Source organism: Cydia amplana, chromosome 1 (genome assembly GCF_948474715.1).
Source record: "Cydia amplana chromosome 1, ilCydAmpl1.1, whole genome shotgun sequence".
NCBI classification, from domain to species: domain Eukaryota; kingdom Metazoa; phylum Arthropoda; class Insecta; order Lepidoptera; family Tortricidae; genus Cydia; species Cydia amplana.
The window spans coordinates 3,529,032-3,553,253 of record NC_086069.1 but is presented as its reverse complement, the minus strand read 5'-3'; the positions used below and the strand labels follow the sequence as shown (position 1 = coordinate 3,553,253).

The window sequence follows — 24,222 nt, the reverse complement described above, 5'->3', positions numbered from 1 at the left end:
AGGCTGAAATTACTTTTCTTGTCTTTTAATAATATCCCCAAATACAAAGATTCAAGTCCCGCGCTCGAAAAAATGTTTGATATCCATACAAACTTTCAACCCTTTTTTCACCACCTTAGGGGATGAATTTTCAAAAACGCTGAAATTAGTTTTCTTGTATTTAAATTTAATATCTATTTGCAAAGTTTCAAGTTCCTAGCTTAAAATGAAATTTGCACCCCAAGACGAACTTTCATCCCCTTTTTAACCCCCTTAGGGGTTGAATTTCCAAAAACGTCGCAATTACTTTATTTTGTAATCGGCTATTATGCCTTTCTAAGAAGTTTCAAAGCATTTGTAATGGATTCAATCTTTCAACCCCTTTTAACCCTGTTAGGGGATGAATTTTCAAAAACGCTGAAATTACTTTTCTTGTCTTATAATAATATCCCCATATACAAAGTTTCAAGTCCCACACTCACAAAAATATTTGATCTCCATACAAACTTTCAACCCCTTTTTCACCACCTTGGGGGATGAATTTTCAAAAACGCTGAAATTAGTTTTCTTGTTTTTTAATATAATACATTTTTACAAAGTTTTAAATTCCTAGCTTAAAATAAAACTTGTACCCCATACAACCTTTCATCCCCTTTTTAACCCCCTTAGGGGTTGAATTTTTCAAAATCGCTTCTTATCTCTTGTACACTTTATAAATGCAACCTAGTGTGCAAATTTCAACTTTCTAGCTTTTGTAGTTTCGGCTCTGCGTTGATGAATCAGTCAGTCAGTCAGTCAGTCAGTCAGTCAGGACACTTGCATTTATATATATAGATGACTTTCATTATTTGGAAACTGTCGTACAACGAATATTTTCAGAACAAGCTTCAAAGAGTACGAAAAAAGCATTCCAGGGCAGTTCTTTTATACACAACAATAAAATAAATAAACTAAGTAAAATGTCTGATGTTTTTGTGTTTTGTGTTGTTTGAATGTTTTTTCAGCTTTTAAGTCGCGCCAAATGACAGACGCTCAAAGTAAACTGATTTCATTAACAAAGTGCCGATCACGCCGTAATTACCATTTAATTGGTGACGTGCGAAAATTGACGGGTCGGAGCCGTCACGTCTCCGGTTCGGACCGTCAAGCTGGAAACAAATTATCGGACGCGGCTCACAGCCGCGACTTATAGGTATCTAGATAATGAATATACACTGAACTGTGCAAACTATCGGAGGTAAGCCGTGGACGTAACCTTGAGCCTTGGAACATCCGACAGAAATCTGGCTGACTTTTATGTCGCGCGCGTCAGCCGCGTCCGATAATTTGTTTCCAGCTTCACGTGACGCGGTTCCGATTATAGAGATATGGCGGTACAGCATAAATAGTCCATATACCCTGCTCTCAAAATTGCAAGATAAGTAACAATGCTACTTGCTAGTATGAAAAACTTCCATCTCTCTTTACCAACCTGCCTCCCGCTCTAACAGCCAGAGTTTTAATCCGTCAAAGTGTCCCATAAGTTAACGAGCCGGTGTCAATGACCTCATTAGGATGATGAATGCAGCCGGCCGTAAAAGAGGTGGCCATTAAAATGCCATGTCGGTCGTTAGGCCGAGTGCTGTTATTTCAGAAATTATCTCAGGTTCAATGAGTACTAGTTACCTGACTGATTAAGGGAGGGTAATGGTTTTTTAGGGTTCCGTACCCAAAGGGTAAAAAACGGGACCCTATTACTAAGACTCCGCTGTCCGTCCGTCCGTCCGTCCGTCCGTCTGTCACCAGGCTGTATCTCACGAACCGTGATAGCTAGACAGTTGAAATTTTCACAGATGATGTATTTCTGTTGCCGCTATAACAACAAATACTAAAAACAGAATAAAATAAAGATTTAAGTGGGGCTCCCATACAACAAACGAGATTTTTGACCGAAGTTATGCAACGTCGGGCGGGGTCAGTACTTGGATGGGTGACCGTTTTTTTGCTTGTTTTGCTCTATTTTTTGTTGATGGTGCGGAACCCTCCGTGCGCGAGTCCGACTCGCACTTGGCCGGTTTTCATTTGTATAGGGCTAACTCTGCAACTGTAGATTACTATATCGATAATACACAGTGCTGATTGTAGACATGAAATATGTATAATAAATTGTTCAAAACTTAGTCCAAAAAAGGTAACCAGGTTTCAATACTTCTCATATCTTCAGTTCAACAATTGCCATTCAAAAAAGTAACGATAACGTTTAAAATTTGGCTTCGCTTTTTAGATAAGTACAACAGCATTCCACCACAACTAAGGTTGCGCCCGCGCTTGATCGAACGATAAGACCACGCATTCACCAAACACTTCACAACCGACTGTCACACAACCCTAGTATAACATGACCTCTCGCCCCTTGACAACTATGAGCAACATAGGAAATAATTAAATTGGTCGCTGTATATTAAGAGGTTGGAAAGTGTTCGGGAATAACTATAGTCCACTCGAGCGTTTCCGAAGAATCCCGGAGAAATCCGAGCTCGAGAAGGTCATTCAACGCGCCCTCCATCCATCCCTTATCAACTTACCTAGTTCCCCTATTTCTATCCCTTTTTTACAAAATGCGGTCTACGCTTGATGAGCATTTTACGTTTTTCGAATTGAATTTGATATACATAGATGCAATTGGCTTTTGATTTATTTGGGTTCGTTGCTTTAATTTAATTGATCAATTTGAAATGTCACGGTGTTTCGTTAGGCGTTTTAAATGTGCTTCGGTGCTTGTATACTGGTCGTTATTTAAAGTAATTGAAAAACATGATGGCTGGACAGAGATTGCATCGTATATTGCAGTGTGGTCTGTTTTTTTGCAAATATACCTGCTCAGCGAGTGCGAAGCGAGTTTTGACATATTTTGCATATTTATTCTACATTTATTAGAACTTTTCAGTGATATGAATAAAAACAGAAGTTTTGCAAACAAATGTCAGGCAGAATGTCAGGCATAATAAAATAACCGAAATTAGCTAAATAAAGTTGAGGGATGTGACGAGTAAAATTTTATACGGAAGTATATTTTAGTATGGGAATACGCTAAACAATTGACCGAATATTCGAAGTCACTATCCGGTGCTGTACAGCCGCCATCAGATATATCTGAACGCGCACTCTAACGCCCTGACAATAGAGGCGTGTGCAGATATTTCTGAGCGCCTTAGCCGCTCCGATATATCTGATGGCGACCGTAGTACGTGCTCTGAAATTGAAAGAAAAGACAGGCATTCTGTACCTGTTGCTAAAATCTCGTGCACGCTGATTTGAAACATAAATATTTGGTTCCGATGTTGGCTTCTATTCTATCTGTAGTTTATTGTTTAAACATGCCGTTAGACTCGACTGGATTCGATAATTTAGTGTACACAGAGCCTCGAGTTTGCATGCAATAGGTACTTATACCTTGTGTGTTGGTAATATTAGTATAGGATAGTACTCGTACCAGTCGTATTGACATTTAAAGTGACACTAGCGACCCGCCCCGGCTTCGCACGGGTTAACAAATTATACATAAACCTTCCTCTTGAATCACTCTACCCATTAAAACGCATCAAAATCCGTTGCGTAGTTTTAAAGATCTAAGCATACATAGGGACAGACAGACAGCGGGAAGCGGCTTTGTTTTATACTATGTAGTGATTCAGATGAAAATGAGTGACGGAATGAACGTCATAATCGTGGCAGTATGTCGGCGGCAAGCGTCACTCATTTTATTTATTTATTTAATCGTATGGCTACAAAATCTGGTCGCTTACTAACAAAATATTTGTGGAAATATAGGTAACAATAGGTAATAGGGGATGATGTTACTCACGTCCGCAGGAATTGCCACTAACACCCTGCACGTATCCCCTGGGTGGCGTTAATCGAGTAACAACCTTTCGGCTGCTGTACCTGTTGTCATTGATCAACCTCACAGCAAGATAACAGAGTCGCTACTCATTTTATCAATGAAATTGACGGATACAGAGTGGCAGCAACGACGCCGGAACAGGGCAAGTCGGGCATAAATAACATTAAATGTTTGGAACTCGAGAGACACGGATCCTGGCTATGGCAGAATGGAGACAACTTTAGGTATTATAAAATCCGTATAACTTTTCACCAACATACGAGATTAAGATATGGCAGATGCATGCCAGTCTGAACTTTCAAATTACATATATTAGGACAATACCAAATAATGCCTCCCTGTCACACTTACGTACGAATTTACAAGTGCGACAGAGAGGCAACACGTCGAACCTTGGTTCGCGGCAGGCCCTCAGTAAATCGTGCCAAGACTTTAGTTGGCTGTAAATTAACGACGTGCTAGCTCATCTAAGTTACCTGCTTACAAAGTAGACATTATTGGTAGCTGAGTTTAGAATAATAAGGCATAGAAACTTAGTTCTACATCGCTGTTACAAAGTGAAGCCAAAGTACGTCTCCCGTCTCTTTCGCTGTTATAATATTAGAGTGAAAGAGCGATACTGTAATATATAAGAAACCTTGTCAGAAAAAAAGGTTTTTTTTTTTCAAGTATGAGTACTCTGTCTGAACTAAATATAGTTGGTCAAACTCAAACCAAATTGTCAGTAAATAAGAACAAAAAAAACTATACTCATCCTTTTCTTTTGGGTGCTAGTACTAGTGTAAGGCAAAGACGGTATGATTCTCTCTGTTTGAAATAAGACAGTCCTTTGACAAACTATACTTGGTCAAGCAGATCTTGTCAGTAGAAAAAGGCGGCAAATTTGAAAAATGTAGGCGCGAAGGATATCGTCCCATGGAAAATTTGAATTTCGCGCCTTTTTCTACTGACAAGATTTGATTGATTTATATATAGTTTTTTTAATTCGGTCAGCCGTCTTAGACAAATCGGGGAACATATGTATTATGTAAAAGAATATATATTTTTGAAGTCACTTAAAAGTCTTAAAACTGGTTTTACTGCGTTTGCCAGTTCTACCTTTCTAGGCTTAATTTGTTCTAAGCATCAAATTGCGATATGCAGGCTAAGTTTAAGCGTCGGCAGACTTCGGATATCGTGTTGCCTAAACATGATTGTAATTACACTATAGGAGCCTTTATGAAACTGACACACGACGTACTGGCAAAATTATACACTGAAATAGATGTCTACTAAAGATAAAAACCGGCCAAGTGAGAGTCGGACTCAAGCACGACGGGTTCCGTTCACCATTACGCAAAAAACGGCAAAAAAATCACGTTTGTTGTATGGGAGCCCCACTTAAATATTTATTTTATTCTGTTTTTAGTATTTGCTGTTATGGCGGCAACAGAAATACGTCATCTGTGAAAATTTCAACTGTCTAGCTATCACGGTTCATGAGATAGAGCCTGGTGATAGATAAAAAGACAGACAGTGGATTCCTAGTAATAGGGTCCCGTTTTTACCCTTTGGGTATAAAACCCTAAAAAAGGGACTAAGCCAGTCCAGTGGCCGAGGCCAGAATCGAATCGTCTTTAGCTTGATTAATTGTGTAAAAAATTCTAGCAACGAAAATTAGAACCAAACATAGAAACATGTGACATGATATACATATGTCTCAGATTTAGTAAAATAAAGAGAATGCAACTTTTACCTCAAAACCCGCTTAGTTTATTGTATATGTAAACCCACAAACAATACTTAGGTACTTAATCGGTAAAAATGTTAAAGGATTTCGATTTCTTCATAATAAAATATTTTCGATCTTTACGCTTGCACTATGTAAGACACAAATATCGTAAAAACTAAAGACTTGTAATATAGTAGAAACATAAAGATTTCCCTAAATACACAACTAGGCATGAAAAATTAAGGCGTACGCTTAGCCGCCTGTGTGTCGCCGGCCTAACCTCCAAAGCCTGCGACATCCCCGCATTAAATCACCAACAAAGCGCCAAGATTATTTTACGCGTAATTAATTCTTAAGCTGGCAGCACACGAGCGCCGGTCACGACTTTTACGTCGCACGACTTTGGGTGCACGACTAACGCAAGTTTTTGTGAACGTGGACAACGAAATTTTGTTTAGCTTAAATTAGGAGCACTCTCTAATTAGAAAAGTATATGAACTATGTACATATATAGCGGTCAAATAATACTAATATCTATAATAATGTGCAGTTACTGTGATGAGAACTAAAATTCTTTTGAGAAAGACAGTAAAATTTAACGTTAAATTTTTCGTTAAAATATAAACAAGAAAGAGAATTAAAATAATCCAGCGATTTCATTAAATGCACCCCGCAAACGTCACGTCAGTTTATTAAATATATTTTCATTAAAAAAAAGGAAAAGTGGGGTCTAATTTTAGATGAAACGTCCGTCTATTAGATATAATTACGTAAAAACAGGGTGGAGGGGAGTCTACGTATCTTAATTAAAAATATCGTCTATCTCTCTTAAATTATTATAGAGTGACAGAGTCGAATTTCCTATCTCTTTTTATCTTGACACAATGTCTTGTAAATATTCTAGTTAGCAACAAAATCACGGCAACAGAACCTTACAAAGTATGTTGTTTTTGACTGCGGGCGACAGATACCTTTTTATTGGGCATTTTACAAAGTGTCGGGAGCAAACAACCTGAGTTTGATATCGGATTTTAACCGGAGCGGTGATCGGACTTTACAATGTTTTGATATTGTTATGATACGACTTGCGATGTATCTCGCCACCAAAAACTGCGAGCAAGATAAATGACCAGGGTGCTTAGCCAAACGTGCCAATCCTTAACGCTCCGTAGCGTAGCGTAGTCATCACTCTCCTACACTCTTCCATTATAGTGTTAACAGTAACAGTTGCGTTTCGTTCGCAACGCAGCGTTAACGATTGGCACGTTGGCTACGCACCCAGGGGACCTAGCTAAGATGACAAGCGTACATCAGCGTACAGGAAGCGGAGAACATTCTCGAGGACGGCACAACTATGGACTAAGTGAGAGCGATACGATACCAATGTCAGAACCTTAACAGATTTCTTAAATCGGAATACCGCCACCGACCCATTTCTAATGATTTGGGGCTGAACAGGTAAAGGGAATATCGAGTGCCGAAGATAACAAGGTAGATATCTACAGTTTGAGGTATGAGGTTTGAGGTTTGAGGTTTGAGTTTTGAGGTATGGGTCGGTAAAGTTTGAAGATCTTTATTGCTGATCTAAATATCTATAGCTATCTAGCCTGCTACGACTTTGCGTACGAGTGATAATCGTTTAACATTTTCAACTAAACCGCATTTACGATTCAATTCATACAAGGCGTTGAATTTAAAAAAAAACGCGATTTCGTAGTTGGTCTTATACTTATAGGAAGTTGTTCTACATACATATCTAATGGGAAACACCCCTGGGTGGAAAACACCCTGTAACATCACGTAGTAGGTATATATTATTGTGTGATTTAAATTTAGTAGTAATGAATACGGGTCCGGTTTTATATAAATGTCTGCAGAAAATAACCCTGAGTGTACCCTGCAGCGCATTTCCCCAGTTAAAAACACTTGTACACTGCGTCCTCATTACGTAGTTAATCGGAAAAATCCATCCGGCCACATGGGAACTCACCTACATTACCTACAAATGAGAAGTAGGTATATCGTTCAACAAAATACACGTAATCTATAGAAAATAAGTATCGTTAGAAGCATGTAAGAGTGTATATTACTGTCCAATTAAAGCTCTACACACTATAAAGCTGCGTCCACATTGCGCAGTTGATCGGAAAAGTCCAGTCCACCTGGGAATTCACCTACATTCGTACGTGAGCAGCTTGCTTTCCCAGCGGTTATCTAATAAACGCGGTGGGTTCGAATCCCAGTAACGGCATTTATTTACAGAAATATTTATTTGTTACAGATGATTTTTGAATATAACATTTGATATTAAAGGAATCCGACCCGAAGAGGTGAATGGTTCCATTTTCCCCATAAATTTGTAGTATCGTTGGCAGACGTATCTGCTTGATAAAAAATAGTTTCTGTTTGTCTGTAAGTATATAGTTGCCTAAGTACCCATAGAAAAATGCTTAATTTGGGGCCAGGTCAATCTTTGTAAGATTGTCTCCAAATAGGTATTAAAAAATTTATTTTATACAGCGTACTACGTTAAATAAGAAGTTATAAATTCCGGTAGTCTTCTATTTGTTTCTGAACTTGAGCCAAGAGCAGTTAGTTTGTATAATTATTTAGTTTTATTAGTCGCTAACGACGCGGTCGCTCCATCTTGGCTTGATTCATCGCTCAGCAGTGCAGTGAAATTTTAATCTAGGTTTTAAATAAATAGTTTCATTAGAAAAAAGGGTTACCTATAACTACCCTTGTATTACCCTACGGTTATGGATATGATCAGTCAGTCGTCATAGTGAAATTTCTGGTTGACGAAATGGCCCCTCACAGATATCCATAACCGTAACCGTTTCATAACAAGATTATGAAGGTCAAATGGCCCTCCAGATCGCACTTCTCATTCGATTCTCGTGAACGGACGGTGCCTACAAGGATAGTTTTAGGTAATCCTTTTTTCTAATGAAACTATTTATTGTACAGGAAGAATTGTACTAAAATTATTTTTACAAGAGTATTACCTATAACCGCGCTGGATAGATAGGCTCGATTAAGCTACGGAATGTGGTAAAGACAGACATACACAAGCTCTAACATTTTGCCTACTTTTTCGTCAAAGCTAGAGTTTTTTCTAAAAACTCATGTGCAATATATTTTAATCAAAAACCAATAACTAGAAGAAGTTAAACAAAAAGAAAAGCAATAACAAAGAACCTAAATTCTAGGTATTCAATATTGCAAAGCCGTGTTGTTCAAATGTCTATACCACTTAACATACAGTTCATTGCTTATTCACATTGTTAAACAAACGCCTCGTCTAAGACTGTCCAGTTTAATCTTAAGATTATAAACTAAAATAGATGTGAAGTAGGTTTTTTAAAGGTGCGTGAGCGGGGCGCGCCGCTTTTCATATAAAACGCTCACGCCCCGCTCACTCGCCGCCCGGAAAACGCGCCTGTGTGACGAATTGTATGGTTCCGCCGTAACGGAGGGGCCTATGGCTTTATGGCGTTAGTCGCAATCTAAAGACGCTGGGCGTTCGAATCCGGGGTCCACCACTGGAGGGTTAATTAACTTATTCTTATTTTATATATGACATCTATTCAGTTTATAATTTGACTAGGTACTTTACAAAAACACAAATAAAAAATCTCAAGATTCTTATGAAGTTCACGTAATAAAAAACTAAGGTTATACTGGGTGAGCTTTGAGGCGATGCATCGAGAAATATACAGAGTACTTACAGAATACCAGGCCAGGTATCGACAACCCGTGGAGTAAGTTGTTTATTTTTAGCCGAAGTGTAGACAATAAATATTTTGCTTTTGAATTAGGTTCCAGGCGCTGTTTGCTCTATAGATTTCAATTTTGTTCTATTTGAAATTCGTTACGAAACCGCCTGTGGAACTGTTGGGACAGTCAAACAGTTTTCGTAAATTCAGAGCTTAAAACACATATATCTATAGTACACATACCTATGTACACCAAATTTTTCGATGGAGAAATTTAGTTAATCATTTATTGCATTTTATTTTTATTATTGATGAGTTGTATCGACACAAATTGGTTAGTAATTTTTCACCACATCAGCTCGTAAAGGCTGTTTATCCTTCAAAAACTGATGAGAACGTTGCATTTTATCCACAAGAGTGGCAAAGAAGTTGATGCAGAGTTTATTACTCACGTTGGCTGGTAGAATCGACGTTTAAATTATGTTTTTTTTTAAATATCTAATGATTAAATTTGATTTGTGACGTTCTACAGTTACAGCCCTATTCGAACAATGCGTTTAAGACATCACTGCGTGTCAAAAGTGACGTTCTTGGTTGAAGAAATGTCACTTTTGACACTGACAGATCGGTAGTGATATCTTAGAAGCATTGTTCGAATCTGGCAGTTAGTATATTCCTCCTGTGGTGAAAATGAGTCTGTTCCACACCGTAGCAAAGTTTGTTTAACCCTCGTGCCTTGAAACCGTCGTAACGCTCAAGATTCCATTTTTTGTAACATTTGGCTTGCTCGATTACCAATATTAGCACGAGAAGTTAAACAATAACTTTACCCCTTATAAAACAAATACATATCTAACTATTATGTAATCTCTTAAATAACTCTCAAACTATTTACACAAAAAAATAATATTTACTTAACGATAGAAACTCACGATGCAGCCAGCCAAAACTACTAAAAATTTGTTTAAAAAACTTGACTTCCTTCCCGTTCGCATTTACCTGAAAAAGAAAACAAAACACATTAGTGCTTGAAACATTACACGTAAAATATGTATTTGATGGGAATAGCGGCCGTTTTTCACGGCGAAAATTTGAGGCAGCCCAAATTGCAGACACTAAACGAAATTGCTAACGGTGGATCGGTTACTTTTGCTCAATATTTTTTTATAAAACGTATAATATGAAAAAAATAATAATTGGGAAATAATTACAATGACTACAACAGAGACTCAAACTTTGTAGTTTAAATAGGACCTTTATAAAAAGGGAAAAGTAAAAAAAAACCGGTGGACTTGGGAAGTAGGTAGATAGCTACCGCGGTAAATAAATTATAAAAATTAAGAGAGCCATTCAGATTTTTATTGATTGCCGCTTTGATAATTGGATGCATACATATACTTATATCTCAAGTAAAAAATGTACATAATCTACGAGATCACTTGAATGTACGTAGAATTATCTTAGAAAAATCACCGTAGCGATTTAAAAATCTTCCCACGGGATTAGCAGAGCATTCTCAAAGCCTTGAAGATAAAAAGTACTCATTTACAAACAAATTGCGTAACGTAGAATTTACCCTGTATGTTTTTAGGGAGGATACATCAAGAAATTGGTCGTAAACTCTCGGTTCAATTTATAAATTGACTTTTAATCAAAGCATCTTCTAAATTATAATATGTAAAGCGGTCAATTAAACGCCGGGAATGTAAATTTGATTTTAATTGAACAAGCGATGGCGTAAAACGATTCAATGAAGACAGACGGGCCGGCAATGAAATTAATCGTCAATCTCGGTGTTGCGAGCTAATTGAGTTGGCGTTTTTGTGAGTCAAGGACCTTGATGTATGGCAATAAACGGAAAATTGAAGGGAAGAGGTTGTTTTTACGAATATACGTTCATGTGTCAATAATTTGGAAGGGGGTAAAATAATTAATGTCGTGTGAAATTTTATGTAAAGGTTAAATTTGACGATGTGAAAATGTGAATCATTTGCGTCATTTTAGTCATAAAAGGTATCATTTGCCGGATGAATACTGATTGCCTGCCACTTAAACGTCAACAAATGCAGGCGAGCCGCTACAAGTGCATGCGGCTTACACCAATTTTGGTGTCTAGTACACTGTAGTAGGCAGCAGTTGCCGCGCACCGCTACGGAACGGACGCCTGCTCGCGCTTGCGCTTCTATCTCTCGTAAATCTTGTAATAGACGCCTTGTGTGAGAGAGTGAACCTTCTGTACCTAGTACTATTATTTATTCTGTGACAAAGGTGTTAAGGCCCAAGAAAAGCTTAAAAACGCGTGTAAAAAATAACACACTAAATTAATAATTAATCTCAGGCTCCGAAAACATTAACCCAAACTCCGACCAGAACCTCCCAAACCAAACACTTCCAGAAAACTCCAAGTACCTAGAGCAAAATGAAATTACAATGATTTACATCAAGCCGACCCGGGATGGAAATTCAACGCAAAATGCAAGGACGATGAAACCTCGTTTTTGACTTGGAGCAATTTACGTCCCTTTCGAGGATTGGGAGTGTTATACCCGAATTGAGGTCAAACTGAAAAATTCGGAAGTCATTTGTCCGAAAGATAAACCAACCAAAATGTCATAGGGCAGTATGAGACGCGATCAAAAATAATAAGACTGATAGGAAAGCTAACATTTTGACTTACGCAGAATCTTTAGGACTTAACAAAAACGATCAGGGTTAAAGCGATAGAAATTAAGTACCAAAATTTTGATTTAAATACATCTTCAACCGTCCCTGTTCACTATGAACATCAGGTAAGGTAAAATACAATGATTACCATAACAAAAATGAACACAAAAAACCGGCCAAGTGCGAGTCGGACTCGCGCACGGAGAGTTCCGCACCATCAACAAAAAATAGAGCAAAACAAGCAAAAAAACGGTCACCTATCCAAGTACTGACCCCGCCCGACGTTGCTTAACTTCGGTCAAAAATCACGTTTGTTGTATGGGAGCCCCACTTAAATCTTTATTTTATTCTGTTTTAGTATTTGTTGTTATAGCGGCAACAGAAATATATCATCTGTGAAAATTTCAACTGTCTAGCTATCACGGTTCGTGAGATACAGCCTGGTGACAGACGGACGGACGGACGGACAGCGGAGTCTTAGTAATAGGGTCCCGTTTTTACCCTTTGGGTACGGAACCCTAAAAATGAACACAGAAAGCAATAAGTCTGATCACAATCTGTACTGTGTAGTCCAGTACTTTTTACCCGTTTCACGTTTCACGGAACCGCGGTACGAAGCATAATAATGGAGCACATTTCATGAAACGGCCTAACAACGGAATGTATGAACGTTTGTGTTTACAGCTATTTTGCATATAGATTGTTCCGACTGCTATGAATTCTAATACGGATAAATTACTGCCTAGTATCAAATTTCAACTTTTGACGGGAAATCCTAAACATGAGCCTTTGTGGCAGTCCAGTATAGTTACCTACCAAACTTTAGTCATTTATATTTTGAGGGTTCCGTACCCAAAGGGTAAAAAACGGGACCCTATTACTAAGACTTCGCTGTCCGTCCGTCCGTCCGTCTGTCACCAGGCTGTATCTCATAAACCGCGATAGCTAGACAGTTGAAATTTTCACAAATGATGTATCTCTGTTGCCGCTATAACAAAAAATACTAAAAATAAAATAAAATAAATATTTAAGGGGGGCTCCTATACAACAAACACGATTTTATTGCTCCATTTTTTGTTGATAGTGCGGAACCCTCCGTGCGCGAGTCCGACTCGCACTTGGCCGGTTTTTTAAGTTTCGGTCTTCTGATCGAAGTGATGATCCTCTAAAGACTTTCAAGAGTGATGTTTACTCAGGAAATAATTGAAAATGTGATTATCATAAATAACTAATAACAAATAAATATTATGCGACAATCTTACCCAAATTGACCCACGTAAGCTCAAATATCTGGGTGACCGAGCTTCGCTCGGAAAACATATAAAAACTTGAAAATGCGAGTTTTCCCAGAGATAAGACCTAGCTAGATCGATTTTTCGCCCCCGAAAACCCCCGTATAGCAAATTTCATCGAAATCGTTAGAGCCGTTTCCGAGATCCCCGAAATATATATATATATAAATAAATAAATAAACAAGAATTGCTCGTTTAAAGGTATTAGATAAGGCTTGTGTTGTGGGTATTAGACGACGATATAGAATATAGATAATGAATTGATAGATACTTAAATACGAAGAAAACATTCATAATTCCGGAACAAATATTTGTGATAAACACATAAATAAATGCCCTTACCAGGATTTGAACCTGGTACCTCTTGGTTCGTCACACCGACTAGGCTAGGAGTAATAAATAATTACAAAGATGAAATTGATCACTTTGAAGTCTAAATTGGATCACTTATACTGTTTCCCCGTCAAGGGTGCCCCGTTTTACTTTAGAACTAAATTGTCAGGCAAAAATAGGTAAATTATGTCCGGACTTTTCGAATTGGATCAGGTGTGGTGGTTACCCTAGGGAAGTACCCTTGTTCAATAGAGGACCCTCGGAAACTAACCGCGAATTTCGTATTCAGCCATTCACCGGTATTATGCAGCCTTCGTAAATGTAGCTTCGTCCCTCAACTTTCATTTACTTAGGTTTCACGCAAACACCGATTTGAATAATACCACTCAGTCTAAACTCCCGTAAAATTGCGTACGAAATTAATGTAAAACATCTGCAAATTAGATTATGCAAACTATGTGGAGTGCTGGAGTGCTAAATATTCCTTGACTTGCGAAGTTCTCTGAAAAATTAACTAAAATCTTCGCTTAAGTACAGGGGAGTTGGTGAAAAATGGCGCCGCCATGGTAAATAACGTCGTCGATCTGTTTTATAACAGGAAAATTTTGCTAAGAGTTGGGTTGGATTAAGTTATCCACGGAACGAAACGTAAACGTTATTAAAACGAGTTTAAAATTGATCTTTATGAGGCACTTGCAAAAACTATGGGGCAACTGTAATTACCTATTCTAAAAATACAAGAAGTGCGTCTAGAGTTAGAGCCACTTATACCATGAGTGAAATCTGATTGGCTGGCGATCATTATGACTGGCGAAAGTGTGCCACGAACAGAAGTGGTTCCAGCTCTAGAACTAACTTGTATTGTTAGAGTTGCATTTCCCCATAGTAGAAATTGCCCTGGCTGACCTTATATACTTTCCGATCGGTAAGTCATTTCACTTACTATTTTTAACGTTACTTCGTTTCCGTTACAGCGGTGACGCGGTTCGCTACTCGAAACTATTTTTCGTACTAAGAAACCGTTAATTAAACTCACAAAAAACCGTTTTCCAAAAACCGGTTTAAAAAAACTGGTTAACTGGAAAGTTTGCGATCCTTTGTCGCATGTTTACCTACTTTAAAAAGTAAGCTGGGAAGCTCGCAGTAACGAGAATTTTGATGTTTTCGTAATTTGTTGGGAGGGCTTTAAATGTTCCAGCCATCTAGAATGTTCGGAAGGTGCTTAATGAGCTGAAGCTTCGGGAAATATCTCGAACATAGGGATTACTTCAGACACGAGGCTGTAGCGTAGGTACCTATAGGTTTACTTAAGGTATGGCTTTGGCGATGGGCGGCTTTGGGTGAATGCCTGAGATTCTGTGAGATGATCTAGGCCGTCACCTGTTGTTGTGCAGTTTTAGCTGTTAATTTTTATTAGTATTTAAGCTGTTATTGTATATTTCATGACGCACTGGTTGGTTGCCGCTGTAATGTTGTGTAGATATGTCTGAAATCAAAATAAAATAAAATGATAATGGCTTTAGCTGTGTATTCTCTGATGACGGTTTTGTTTATTTTATTCTCGGATGATAGGTACTTAGGTATTACTATTTTTTTTTCTGTTAGGTACTCAGTTTTGTTTTACTTCCTTATTCCGTATTGTAAAACTCCAATTTTGCACTCGAGAGCCACCGATTTCATTTCTCTTGTTCATTGTTATCGTTTTCCTATAGGTCAACAATCATGCATATTTCCATTCCAACCTAACCAATATACGTAATATGAGTGGTATGAGTACTCTTTGTATCCGTATTTTCAGCTCCATTTGTAATAGCTAGTTGCCATATGAAAAAAATGAATATCCTGCCTAAATTCCGGACATCACCTAAAATCCTGACATTTTATAGACGATATTTTTTTCAAAAAATCGCAATTATAATATTGTATGCCCCAACTTCAAACTTTTGTTAGTGAAAAAGTGGTTAGTTGAAGTTTCTAAGAAATCCTAACACTCGCCAAATAGAATCAAAAATCCTGACATGTCAGGGGAAATCCTGACATATAGCAAACTTGGCAACCCTATACGGGCTTACTTTAAAGTGTTTCCTCAATGCTTCTAATAATAGCTGAAGTTTTAATCGCGTTTAGTATAAATGAATGAATCGAACTCTTTGATATAAAACAGACCATTCACCATTCGGTTGTATTTACGTAGTGGTTACCTATGAGGAGGAGAGTACATTCAAGTAGATATGTAAAATAATTCCATGTGACTGATATGCAAATATAGATATGTTAGTATTTTTACTTATACTCGTACCAGTAAAAAGTGCTATGCGTTGTTAATTTGTGTTTGAAAAAAGGTGACCTTTTTTTCTTTCTAAAAAACTTGCCAACAGAAAAAATCTGGTATAACAATAATACATTATTATTCACAACGACGGGACTTAATCGAGTAAAATTAAGTTTTAAATTTACCTCCGCCTAAGTCGCGATTATAGGGGCCCACTGATTATCAGGCCGCCGGACAATATCTGACTGTCAGTTGTTCAGAACTGTCAACTTTTTGTTCTAACTGACAGGCTGATGTCGTCCGGCGGACTGATAATCAGTGGACACCTTAAGTCCCGTCGTTGTGAATAATAATCAGTACAAATCATGAAAGTTTAAATCAGTGTTAAACAATAATACAGCCGAGTGTACTTATTAAATTACACCCTGAAGTACTCAACAGTGTGCTTCCACGAACCGGCACGAAGAGTTACGCAAGATCCGGACTTAATGCGAGTTAATAATAAAACCTACTTAGATTTCAACTGCCGGATACTCGAATATCTTTCATGGCCCGGTTTCACGCTGCGTAGAAAATCAAACACCGGGCAAGTGCGAGTCAGTTCCGTACCATTACGCAAAAAACGGCAAAAAAAATAGTATAGGTAGAGTTGTGGCGTTCTCAAGAACGTTCCCCGTTTTGTGTGGAGAATGTTCATGCTAAAGAAGCATCATCATCATTGGCCTTAAAGACTATTACAGACTATTGAAACAGTGTTAGGTAGGGCGACAACATTTTTCGTGGCTATGTAAGCCAATACGGGAGCGGCAAACACGTCAGGCCTGCATGGCAGGTGTAATGTACCCGTGGCGTATATTGCTAGAAAATTTTGCCATAGTAAACGGAGAACATCCTCGAGCACGGCTCAAATCTAAGTACATATAGGTGTGTTTTTAAAATCTCTTTAACTTTTCTTATAAAAAAGATACAAAACAATACAAAAAACTGAAAAAAGTCTCAACACCTCGCTCCTTACATTGTCTTCTCGATAAAATCCCGCAGAGTTCGCAAGCATTCCGGCTTGTTTATTAGCCGTTCGTACAAACGATTCGACACGTGAAGTAATATCGCTGTCTTGCATAATTTACATTTGAGAGAGAGAAACAGCTATCTTGGCTATTGTAAGATGTGAAAAGCGCATAAGAATGTTTTTATTATAAGTTTAGGTACATGTAGTATTTGAGCTTGAAAGCAGTTTCATATAATCCGACAAGATCGGTATTAGAGCCTGCTTCTACAGGCTTGTACAGGTTCAGCCGAGCTTTTATCGAACATCCGACATCGTATCGAACCACGACCGGCGCATCCGTGTCGGATCCGACATCGTATCAAACAACGTTAAGGGCTCAGACTTTCTGCGACAATTTAGGCAGCTTGCGGAGAAACGCACAATGGAACATAAAAAATAAAGTACGCGCTTATGATCTCGCGTTCAGAGAACAAAGCAGAATTGGCGCGGGTTTCTTTGTCCCATACGTCTTTAAGGCTAGGGTATGGTCATGGATGAGTGTCGAGTTTGTGCCTCAGGTCAAATGGCTCGTAATAATGTAAATAAAATCTGGCAAATGTTTCTGGACGGTTTTATTGTCTTTGTTTTCTGTAATAGCTGCCGGTTCTTGTATTTGACGACTGCTATGGTCGGTGAAGTGTCCCTATCCCAACTGAATATGATCCAAGAATTGTATGACAGTTAGGGATTGCAAATATTCGAAACTTTCAGGTATTCGAATATTCGACTTTTTCTGACGACATATTCGAATATTCGAATAATTAATCGAATATTATAAAAAATAAGAATAGGAACGAGAAGTCGGTTTATTATCGTTTTATTCAAAAGCTTTTTTGACATAAGTATTGCTAAAACTAATGATATTTTGCAGAAATCCACTTAATTGACTAGATTTTATCATCCTACTTTGAGATGCCCACATTTATAAAAACAAGTAAAACGCCAAAATTAGACGTATTCAATATTTCTAGATAAAACTTTTATTATAAATGCGTCGTTGCGTGAAATAATATAATTTTAACCATCCAAACACCTAGGTATGTATAATATATTTTTAGTAGGTAATTATTTTCCGATTTAAATTAACTTGTAGTCACTCAGAGGCCTGTAAAAAGGCCTTTAATTCCATTGTATTTTGAATTTTTATTGACTTTATTTGTTTTGGCAAGTTTTTATTCCTAATGGTCGGCTAATTATATAATATTGGATTATTTAAGGGAAAAAGTTAGTTGACTACTGGGTGGATTATTCGTCAGCTAAAGGTGCATGGTTAGATTACCTAGTTGGGCAGGTTTGGTGTATGATCAAATTTGAGAATTGCGATAATTGGCAAGGTTTAGACTTCAAAAATTTGCTTAACGTACGCTTGTACTGAATAAACAGAACCCCTGACCTTTTAACTTAAAACTTATGCACCGTAAAAATAACATCCTTTTTGATTTCGTCTTCTTTGAAATTGAGTTCGGTTTCACTGTATTCACGAAGTCTATCGAGATGAATACAGTAAAACTATTATTTCCTTCGTATTTGGTTACCTACCGTTCCTCATTCACTGTAAATACCCGGAAAAGACACAGAAACTGTAACTACAGCGGATGAAATAGATTTTTTATAGTAATAAAAAATATTCGAATATTCGAAACCTGAGCGGCCGAATATTCGAATATCAAAACAGGTCGAATATTCGACATATTCGAATATTCGAATTGCAAGCCCTAATGACAGTCATGACATTTACGGCAATTATCGTATGCCTGGCAAACCTGGTTGCATCCTTATAGTGTACACCGAGAATCCTCTTGGAACGGTTAATCCGTCACGTGTATAGTTGGCGTGCTTTGAGCCGTTTGTGCTGTATGTGTCTGTGTATTTATATTCAGATCAGCCGTCGCACTAATATAATCCTACAAAGGCTCGTGATTAGATTGATCTGTGCAGTTCCCGCAGAGTTGCAGCGTTTGAAAGGTATTAGCAATACTTGCTTGGTAGTGTGCTTGCGTGTTAAGATAACCTTATAAAAAAATACGGAAAAGATCGAAGATTTGTTAGACGATATGATATGACATTTTTTTAAATTTACTGCTAATAAACAAAAAAATCACTTACGAGTATAACTATTACAAAAATGTGCCAAACTGCGAAACAGTACACACAACACTTACGTATTTTCTATTTAGATATTTATTTTGATTTATTCCGTATATTATTTACTTTATTTATAACCCTCCTAGCCTAGTCGGTAGTTACTTTGCCTGCGAGGAAGGTCCCGGGTTCGAATCCCGGTAAGGGCATTTATTTGTGTGTTAATCACCAATATTTGTTTCTGTGTTACGGATGAATTTGTCATTTGTTATTTTATTATTAATTATTTTATTCTAATGACATGACATAGACTAGTCCGACAACATTTCTTGTAAAGAATTTCGTAGGTACTCTGTATATTTAATTCATAATTTGTAATGTAATTTAGTTTGTAAAATGTTCATGCTTTGCATGGACGACTAAGACGAAGGACTTTTTTTGCAACTATAATGTACCAGCTTTTGTGACTCCTTTCTTTGCAATATATGAATAAGGCTGCCTTTCCACTGAGGAGGTGTGAGGAATCAACCAATAGCATTTGTAATCCACATCTCTTCTCCGCTCCGCTGGATTACAACCAATGCTATCGGTTGATTTCTCGCTCGTCGCCAGTGTAAATGCTGCCTAACTTAGGGCTCGTATAAAAATACAAATTTTTATACAAGAATAGCCACGTTCTGTGCAGACATGACGTATTTCATTTGATTTGCTTCTGCCCGTCTGCGCTCACTATTTATAGCTTCAAAAGCATCTAAAAGCATGACATTGTTGAAGAGTCATTGATTAGTTTTGGGCTAAAAATAGCCCAATGCTGTTTTAACTTTAAGAAAATTGGATGCTGTTTTAACTTTAATGTTATACACATATTTTCCATAATAAGGAAAACGAGAGACGTTTGTATGGAGAACCGGTCGTCCCCTTTCCTCATAATTATGCACTTGCTCAGGCGAAGCACGGAATATTGTGATACGCCATAAAGGAAACCATTGAGAGGTTCCGTTCGGAAGACATTATTGATATTATTTAAATTATATTGGTAAATATTGATATGTGATGCTAATGAGGTGTAATTTAAAACGTAAACAGAATAATAGAACTGATTTAAACTTTCACGATTTTTACACATTATTAAATTATACAACGGGACTAATCTTCCTTAGTCTTCTCCGAGACCACGGGGACAACGCCGTCCTCGAAACGTCGGAGGTAAATCTTAAAACTTAGATACGCGATTAAGTCCCGTTGTATAATTTAATAAAGAATAATAGAAGTAATGCTTTAGACTATAGCTGATTTATGCCGTTAATGACGTTATTTTAGGTACCATAAACCTGCCTATTGTCCAATACTACAACTATGGGTAACAAATTCAACACTTAATGAAGTACATTTGTATTTACCTATGATATATTAGTATTTCTGGGTGTTTTTCCCCATTTATGAAACTGTGTTGCCTCAGAACTAAGTATATAGTTCAAATAATAGTCACACCTAAACCAAGATGGGAATTCTAGTTCGTTTTGGAGCATATTTAGGAGATTTTGGACTGCAGTTGTGTATTAAATATATTAAAAACGGGTAACTCACGTATTTTAAGTCGAAAAACACTCGACATGTTTCACTCCGTACCGAGAAGTATCGTCAGGAGCTCGCGTTGGCGGACCGGCGCAGAATACGTGAGAGACCCGTTTTTAATAAGTTTTATACGTCTGTGTCTCTCGGAACTTTTGTTATAGATGTGTAGTTCAGGGATGTTGCGGATGCAGATTTTTTGACGTCCGCGGATGGGGATGCGGATGCGGATTTTTAAAGGCTCACATCCGCGGATGCGGATGTCAGGATAGGTACATAAAAAACGTCAAATATTACATTTTAGTAATTTTTATTTCAAAAACCGGCCAAGTGCGTGTCGGACTCGCGTTCCAAGGGTTCCGTACATTAAGTCCCACTCACGCTTGACTGCTCATTTCTAATAGGTTATTTTGGCTAATGACTACATTACCTAGCAGTCTAGCACTTACGCCAATGCTAAGACGTTCCTGTACCGACCTGTTCCACATCCGCATCCGCATTAAATCCGCATCGATTTTATGCGGATGCGGATGCAGATGCGGATGTTGAAAATAATGCGGAAGTTCCGCGGTTGCGGATGCGGATATTCGCAACATCCCTGGTGTAGTTTAACCGATAGCGGCACCAATTTCGGCGCATTCATTAAAGAGTTTAAAAAAGTCATAATACGAAATAAAGGACTGTCTTCTTCAAAACAAACGGCCCCGGACTAATCCAGCCGTAATGGAAAAGCAGTCATGCAAAAAAATAATTGGTTCCCCCACAAAGGGCTCGTTTCGATGAGCGAAAATTTTAATTTTGATTTAGAAAACTCCGTTTACAGAAGCCATTATCTGGAGAAAAAGGTGGATCGTTTGACATCGCTGCTTGCTATTGTTCGCTCTTAACGGCACAAGGTTGGTGAAAACGTATATGTATGACGACGTTTCAAGTTCGATGAACACTAGTTGAGATTACACATTGTTTTACTGAGTTTATTTTGTCTAAAAATTTAGTTTAGTTTATTTTGCGTAAATAGTCGATCATTTGACATCGCTGCTTGTTATTCTTCGCTCCTAACCGTAATACAAGTATGTTTTGGAGAAAACTTAGATGTATGACGACGTTTTAAGTCCGATGATCACTGGAGAGTTAAGATTCAAAAAATTTTGACTGAAGGCTTCGTCACACAGGCGCGTTTTCCGTGCGGGGCGTGAGCGGGGCGGGGGGGTACATATAAAACGCTCATGCCCCGCTCATGCCCCGCTCAAGCCCCGCCCGAAAAACTCATCATTTATATCTTATCTTCACTAGAGTTGTGTGTTGTTCTGAGACATAAATATGACCCTTTTGAAAGAGTTGTGATTACCAAAGAAAAATAATAATCGGTAATGGTCTGACCAAGTTAAGAAGGCTACCTCAGGCAAACTCCATCAAGCGGTGATGGTCACAATCCTCAGTATTAATGAGGGACCGATAAAGAAGACGTAAGATGAGTGTCTTGACATTTACTTAGCGAATACGATTACTTATACTAAAGCCAGTTCCAACACTAACAGACAAGATGCGACGAAACGGGCCACCACTTACAAGATATAAAAATAATGAAGCTGAAAACAACTCATTTTAAATGTAGCAGCTGCCACTTAATGAATAATAATACATTATAGTTGTAATTCAACGAATCTCAACCAAGCATACACTACGCCAAACAATTGACCCACTACAGTTCCGCTTGCATATTTAAAAAAAATCACAATAAAAAAAAACAACTATTACACCACTAGTGCAAATAACAGGGTCGTAACTAATAAAGAGATTAACCGGTTAGGGTTAGTTTGAGAGTTAATCCGTTTTAGAAATTAACAAAAATGGGCGTCACAAATCAGATTTAGGGCAAGCTGGGGTGAGCACAATCGGTTCATTAAACAGTTAACGAAATTCGTGAAGGACGATTAAGTGACATATGTAGTCGAACCCTAAATTGCCGTGTATGGGTTTGTGATGTTATATCAGATAACCGTTTGACGGTAAATTGTATGAGAAAACTTAGATTTAAGTACTTCGTGCTATGAACTGAATATTTAACATTTTTATGCATAGGTATGAGATGCTTATGATCACGTACCCAAAAAATATTCTTTGCTATTTAGCAAAATATGCGACCCGCATATTTTAAACTTAGCGTAATTTGCCTTAATTCGTTATGAAAAATATAATTAAACAAAAATGATGATCTTGTACCAACTATAACCGACAAAAATCTAGTTTCATATTAAGAAAAAAATTGGATTTAGTTGGTGTTGATTTATAAATAAGCGATGTTTATAAACTACCGATATTTTTACCATTGAAAAGGAACAGAATGAATGCCTATTCACCCTTCCGCAGGGGACAGATCTGGGGGACATAAGATAGGTGGGTAAGTTTTATTTATTTATTGTATTCGTTGTATTGTTTTAATTTATTTAGTTTATACTTAACTTTAATAATAGTTTATAAGTTTTGTTTATGCAACAAATAAATTACCCACAGAATCGTATGATGAGTGGGTATCCACTTCTACCTCAAAACCCAAAAATAACCCTGCCCACCGAACGGGACAACCAAGCGGGGCAACTTTTAACTTTACGCTCCCTAATCCCCGGTGTTAATATTCCGATCGCCGCAGCCCAATAAATAATGAATAAAAATGCAAAACGGCCTCACGGAAGAGTACACCCGAATAGCCAGTAAATCGTAACAGGTGCAATAGGGTAACCGGTTACGGCAACCGGTTTGGAACAACATTGAACTTAGATATGAATAAATTAGTGTTTTCAGCGTCCATTTTAACTTTTGAGCTGTCAGAATTCCACGGGCACTCTCGTGCGTAAATATTATTACTGTTTTATTGAAGTTTTAAGTGAACACTTGAATTTGAGCTTTAATGGAAGTTATGGAAGCGAGCGCCAAATTGCAGTATAAAACAGGGATGTTGCGAACATCCGCATCCGCATCCGCAACCGCGGAACTTCCGCATCTGCATCCGCATTCGCATAAAATCGATGCGGAGCTTATGCGGATGCGGATGTCGAACAAGTCGGTACAGGAAAGTCTTAGCGGCGGCGGCGTAAGTGCTAGGTAATTTCGTCATTACCTATAACGAAATCGTCTAGATCCAGAAAAGTCGGCCAAGTTACTGTTTATTAAATATAACGCACGCACCTATATTCTTGCTCAAATACTAAACGTTTCTTTTTTTTTAATAAAAAAATACTAAAAATGTAATAATATTTGACGTTTTCTAAGTACCTAATTTTGACATCCGCATCCGCATGCGCATCCGCGGATGTGAGGCTTTAAATATCCGCGTATGTCAAAAAATCTGCATCCGCAACATCCCTGGTATAAAACGCAAAAATTAAAATTAGAGTGCTTAAAGTCTGGCTTAGAATTCTAAGGTACGTAATGCTTATTTTGCGCTCTAGGGAAGACAACGGTTATTTAGTGCCCTGCGAGTGCGACACTAGAGTAAGTAAATAAATTAGTGTGGAAGTAAATTAAATTAGTGTACATTAAAACGCACTTAGAGCCGCTGTTCCAAATCGTCTGCATGTTATGTACTCGTACTTAAATAAAATGGGATATGAGGTTTAAGTACCTACCTACTTTAATTACTATTTACATTTATTAAAGTATAAAAATG

The 24,222-nt window shown here is 37.8% G+C and overlaps 1 protein-coding gene across 1 annotated transcript in view; it reads right to left on the bottom strand.

Moving 5' to 3' along the window:
• Nucleotides 1–24,222, bottom strand: part of LOC134662137 (DE-cadherin) — a 325,027-nt gene that overhangs the window by 184,605 nt on the left and 116,200 nt on the right. The gene's annotated exons all lie outside the window — the stretch shown is intronic.